At 39.8% G+C, this 6,600-nt stretch overlaps 1 pseudogene; it reads right to left on the bottom strand.

The window, feature by feature from the left end:
- Window positions 1-420: 420 nt before the first annotated feature.
- LOC121167612 lies at window positions 421-1,219 on the bottom strand (annotated as a pseudogene).
- Between the last annotated feature and the right edge of the window lie 5,381 nt (window positions 1,220-6,600).

The following is a 6,600-nucleotide window of genomic DNA, read 5'->3' as shown; positions in this document are numbered from 1 at the left end:
TGTGTCTGACTTTTCAATAAAAATAAATCAATCTTTTAAAAAAATTATACTTCTGGTACTTTCAATGCTGGATTTTCTGTCAAGGTTGAAAGAATAAAATTAAAATGCTAGAACTGCAGTCAGAACAGGATGAGAGCTGAGCACCCTGTCCCAAGCTCTGGGGCTGAAGCCCCCAGAAGCCTCCAGGCAGTTAGCTTCATGTCTGACCAAAAGTAAAATTGTGAAACTGAAGCCTCCAAGAACCTCTGACAATGCCCATTTGACTACCAATGAACCCATCTCTAGAAAATGCAACTTGGCAAAGGATCTGAGCTTGATTTTTTTTTTTTAAAGAAAAAGACCACTTTCTTAAATATAACGTGAAAATATGAGATTAAATTCAAAAGTCTAAGTCATTGCAAAAATTGTAATTTTGAATATTTAAATAGAAAAATGGTTCCAAAGTTTCAAACCGAACATGAGAGTAGATTTTATCCATGCCTGATAATGCTTCACAGGTGAGCACATGCTGTTCTTGGGATCCAGCATCACCATCACACAGACTGACATGCACAGTGATGGTTGTGGGCCCAGCCACAGGCTCACCTGCTGGCACTGCTCTGGGTCCCCATGGACACCAAGGCCATTGGGCAGGCTAGGATACAGGGATTGGCAGAACCACTCTCTGCTCAGGCTTGTAGGCAGGCTATCATTTGTGTGTAGGTGTCTGGGTTTTTTTCTCCACATGTACTGGTGTGTCCCCAGTTGCCCACAGGGGACCCCCTACCTCTGCTGCCCACAACTTCTAAATAGCCATGAGAACTTTTCATGGATAATTTCATGCTGTTATGCCACTTACAATACAGATGCACACTGGACCGCAGAGTGGAGGAAGTGGAGGAGATGATGAGTGATGGACATTCAATGAGGCAGCCCCTTTGACAGCAGATTATCTACAAGCAGCTGCAGCCACTGCAAGAGTGAGCAGATGTATGGTGAACCTGGTCTCGTGTTTGGTTACCACAATCATCATTCTGGAAGGCATGGACTGAGGTTTGCTATGGGATGTCAGCTAGACAGTGGTTAATTTGGCCATCAGAGAAGTCGATGCTTGTTTACTGAATTGATAAGCACTAGATGTGGTAAAAGGCAGCATGTCTGAATCAATGTTGTTTCCAGAGAGAGACAACATAAAAGGTGCAGAGGAGTTGAAGAGAGAAGCGGGGTTGGACAGATAGAGTCAGGCACCTGTGTGGAGGGTGACCTTGCTTCCAGTTCTGGGCCTTAACTCACCTGTGGTAGATGGTCACTTCCTTTGTGACTCATGATTCTTCCTAAAGTACTTTCTAAATAGGTAGGGGTGGGATCTCATAAGTGTTGACATGACATGACCAAGAACTGTGGAATTACAGGTTGGCTGGGAGGGCAGAGACTCCAGAAAAGAGGCAGAAGACCTCCTTGCCCAAAGTAACTTTTTCCCTAGTAACACCTTGGAGGTGCTTTCATCCTTTCCCAATAAGCATCAGTTCTCAAGATAATAAATTAGCCTAGAAGAAAACTATACCCCAGATCAGAATACCTTTGTTAACTTTCCTGGAACTTCCTGCCCATATGAGAAATGTAAATGACTAGCCAATCAATTCTTGTGACAAAATTCTGAATTTGAACTATTTCAATTAATCCTAGCAACATAGCCTAAGTTTAAACTAACGTAATATAACCTGATGATGGTAACTAATGTTTTGCAGAAGTTTAACCTGTTTGAACTAAGTTTGAACTGTTGCTTTGCCTAACATATGAAAACAAACCCTGGAAATAAAGCTTTTGTCAGTTTCCCACAAGACTGTCTGCATCTTTAGACCCCTTCGCTCCCTGAGTACCCGCAAGAAAAAATTACAGAGCATGACGTAGGTGAATTGAACACTTCACTTCACCTGCATGAGCTGTAGGAGTTCCTACCAACATTGTTTGCAGCAGCAGGGACTCCTTAGCACAGCATCCTGATTGCACCCATGGGTCATGGCTTTCAAGACCTTGGTGATACAGACATCTCCTTCTTTTATCCTAATACTAATTTTCAAGTAATTAAGATTTCTTCCATAGAATTCAAAAAATTCTATGAGAAGCATTCCCAGGTTCTCATTAGGTCTCTGGGCATTAATTCGTGGATGCAGCTGGAGAAAGCTAACAGCCATCAGAATGAGGCTGTACGAGCTGACTCCACCTGTCAAAACTTATCGGGGGGTCCTCTCGTCCCGCAGAAGAAATCACCGGACACTGAAGAGAGTCTCCAAGGCGCTTTATTCTGATCTTCCGTTGTGTCCCATAACTCCGTTGTGACCTTTATGACCGTTATGACCTTTACGCTTCATCCCCTCCCCCGCCAACCACCCCCCACCCCCGCTTATCTGTCAAACCTGACCAATCAACTTAAAGATAACCAAGGCACACCAAACAGGGCAAAGGGCCAATCACAGGGCAGGAAATGGTTAGTACCCCCAACAAAAACTCATTCAGGTCCCTCTGAAGCAGGAACTGTTTCAATACTAAAACCAAATAAAGCTGCAATGAATATTTCTTCTTGCAGTCCTTCATGGCCTCTGCTGCCCATCCATCTTAAAGCTGCTATTCACTTGAACTTCAGCCACATGAAGTATAAGTTTAATTATCAATATTGAGGTTTTGTAAAGGAGCTTGATGGAGCATGTCTCCACCATGCTGTGCATCTGCAAATGACTTATGGCCATGCAGAATTTTTAAACTTGCACCAGATTTCCGGAGTCCCTCAGATTGTCCCTCGTGCTCCAGGATGGGTTGAGAAGGTCTGGGGAGGAAATTAATTATGCCCCTTCATAGTTTTTAAATTCTAAACTTTCCTTCATAGGTCCATGGGCTGGCAGCTCCTCTTGCCATTTAGCACCTGGTATGTACCCTGAAGCAATTGAGGATTGCTCAAGCCCTTAAGATCCTGCAGCTACAAAGAGCTCCTCATGGAAGCTTCTGCCTGCTTGCTTCTGCTCTCAGCTTTCACTGATGCATGGATTTTGAGGAGTGATCATGCAGACATTAAATCTCTGTGTCATGTCTGCCCTCTGAAATTTCTCTTCCAACAAAGAGCAGCAATGTATACATAGCAAAATATATTTCAATTCTTGTGTATATTCATTTGCTGCATTACATTTTAGTTATTTACTTGCTGGTGTATGTATTTATTTCCCTATTCATTTATACTAAAGTAAACCATTTCCTGCATTGATTTAACTTTTTTTTAAAATTATTTTGCTTTATTATATGGCATAATATGTATTGGGGTTTTCCCTCTCTTCCCCAAGTTCCCTCCTCACTAATTTCCCCTCCAGTTTTACAATAGCTATCTTTCATGAACTTTCATGTGTCCATCATGCTGCAAATAACGTGTTTTGCAACATTGTAGGCATGGACAACTTCGGAGAGTCCAACAACCAGCTGTCAGGACATTATCAGCCATTTCACTGGAGTCCATTCTTGGCCATTATGCATAAAGACATACCATTCTATGTCTCCACCTCTGAATATATCACTTTCTACTATACTTTCCTGTAATGCACTTTGCTTAAATACAGAGTCATTGTACACAGTCCACAATGGGAAGAAAAATATTGAACTTTGATCCACACGAAGTTTGCAGGCATGCAACAAAAATACCAACATGTGGTTGGTATGATGAAAAAGCATCAAGACTCTTTGTATAGTAATAGATATCAGCATCTGACCCACATGATACTAAAGAAATTATAATAAAGATTAGAATAGCATTACTCATGAGAAGTAGCAATGCACAGTGACAAAAGAGACATTAACAATCAAAGGTATTTATAAGCAATCAATCTCTTAAGAATGATTGATTAATGAATCACACCACAGTATCTTATTGAGAAAGAAACAAATAGCTATGAAGTATGAAAAGGTAAAATTCACAGGTAAAATCCTTAGATTTGACATTGTAATACTGTAAATTTCAAACAGGAAAGAGCCATTTCCTGAGATGATGTACAAAAGCTTTTCAGTCATGTTAGCACTGAGCATCATTAGAGCACAATCTCTTAAAATCACATATATGTCTATCTGCTTTCCTTAGTGGAAATGCATTCCATTGATGTTCCTTGATTCCTGGTAGTCTGATCTTCATTACATCCTTCAATTGTGGGGTTACATGTGTTTATTTGTTCTCATCTTTGTTGTTGTTTTTGTGTATATATTTTTTTTAATTGATAAGAGAGCAGGAGAGACAGATTGGAAGATCTTTCATCCTATGATTCACTCGCCAAGTAACTGCAAAGGTTGGTGCTGCACTGATCCAAAGCCAAGAGTCAGGAACTTCCTTCAGGTCTCCTGCACAATTACAGGATCCCAATGCTTTGGACCATCTTCAACTGCTTTCCCAGACCACAAGCAGGGAGCTGGATGGGAAGTGGAGCTGTTGGGATTAGAACTGGCACTCATATGGTATCCCAACATGTTCAAGGTGAGAATTTATTCCCTAGGCCACTGTGCTGGGCCCTTTGTGTGTATCTTTAATGCAAATTATATTAAAGCAAACATATGATACCTGAACATTTTGGATTGTCTCATTTCGCTTAGCTTATTGGTTTCCAGTTCAGCCCATTTGGTTGTGAATAGTTGTTATTTCATTCTTTTAAAAGTTGAGTGTTAGAGAATAGATGAACCACAGTTCCTTTATCCAGTCCTCTGTTAATGGGCATTAATGGGTAGGTTAATTTTCAGTTGCCTGAGTATTCTCCATTCTGACTTTCAGACGAGATGGGCGTGTTCAGTGTTGCATGGCCATAGACTCCATACTGACTTCCATAGTGACTGCACCAGACTGCAGTCCCACCAGCAATGGAGTACACTTTGTTTCCTCCCACATCTTCACCAGCAGGTGTGGTTGGTACTTTTCTGTATGTCGACTGAAGTTAAATGGAATACTGTGATGGATCAATTGTCTAATGCTTCCCCTGCAGGTGCTTTTATTCCATATGGGGAGTTTGTGTCGCAGTTGCTCCACTTCTGCTCTCCCTCCCCATTTTGAGTAGCATAAGGTCTTAAAAGCATATTAGGTTTTACAGTTCTTTGATGTAAATCATAAGCAGTCTGACTCACATTGATTGTTGGTTCATTGGTTATTTCACAGTATCTTATTGCATGAGATACCTAAAATTGTTCTGCACTTCAACTGTTGACATATGCCTTGTTAGAGTTATAAGCCAGTTTAGACTATCCCAAAATCTGCCAAGTTCAGCAAAATTAAGCTTCAACACTATAAACTGCTGAATGCTAAAATGAAAATAGACACAAGACAGCTGAATAGTACCCTATAGCCATTTTAAGGTGTATAGCAGCTGGTTGTGTGTATAAATTGAAATGTCAGTGAAGTAGTCACAGGATGTGGTTAAAAACTTGCATTTTTTTAAACATATTTGTTACTCAATACCATGTCAATTAATTCCATAATGTTGTAAATTGATGTTGATGTTATGTTGTGGCTTTTAATTGATCGGGATGATATTCTGCCAGCTCTGCTTTCAGACCAGAGATGGTCTCCCCAGGAAACCGTTGAATTTATCTGGACAATAAGATTCTGGACTCAATGCTTACAATGAAAGAATCTTGACTGAATTTGAACTGTAATACTACAACAAGGTGGAGATATCCAACATGGGGTAGGGTATGGGGAGGGTATGGGGGAATCCCAGAGTCTATGAGAAAGTGTCACATAATGCAATGTAATTAATAAATATATATATATATACACACATATAATTATATATACTTATATATATATAATATTTATATATAATATAAATTATAATTATATATATATATAATTAGAAATAGACTTGTTACATGATCCAGCAACCCTACAAGTGGGTATTTTTCCCGAGATATGAACTCATTGTATCAAAGAGACAACAGTTCCACCATGCTTACAGCAGCCCTGTACACAATAGCCAAAATGTGGCCTCAACCAAGGTGTCCATCATCAGATGAATGGATGAGGAAAACACTATACATATATATGTGTGTGTGTGTATGTGTGTGTGTGTGTGTGTATACATATGTATATATATATATAAAGTTTATGTAGTGTATATTTATGATGGAATATTATTTGGTTAAAGAAGGAATGAAATTTTATCATTTGCAACAAATGGTTGCTACTGGTGAACATCAGATTGAATGATATCAGCCCAGCACAGAAAGACAAATACCCTATGTTCTTTATTTGTGAGAGCCAAAATTAAAAAAAAAAAAAAAGTAGGGGGGATTTGTAAAAACAAAGACAAAATGCCCTTATCAGTATTGTTACAAATACAGTTTTGTAAGGCTTTCTTTTCTATCTATCAAACCCATGGCTAAGAATGTTGTACTAGATACTGGCATTAACATCTAACAGGTCATGGAACTGCCTGTTGTGAGGGCACACAATATGGTCCTAGTCCTAGTCCCAAGTGAACCGCTTCTGATCCAGCTCCCTACCAATGCATCTGGGAAAATAACAGAAAATATCTTGAATATCTTGAGTCTTTGGGCCCTTGCATCCTCTCGGGAGACCTGGAAGAATCTCCTGGCTCCTAACCT

Source organism: Ochotona curzoniae, unplaced genomic scaffold (genome assembly GCF_017591425.1).
Source record: "Ochotona curzoniae isolate NIBS_2020 unplaced genomic scaffold, NIBS_Ocur_1.0 patch400, whole genome shotgun sequence".
NCBI classification, from domain to species: domain Eukaryota; kingdom Metazoa; phylum Chordata; class Mammalia; order Lagomorpha; family Ochotonidae; genus Ochotona; species Ochotona curzoniae.
This window is presented reverse-complemented; position numbering and strand designations above follow the sequence as displayed.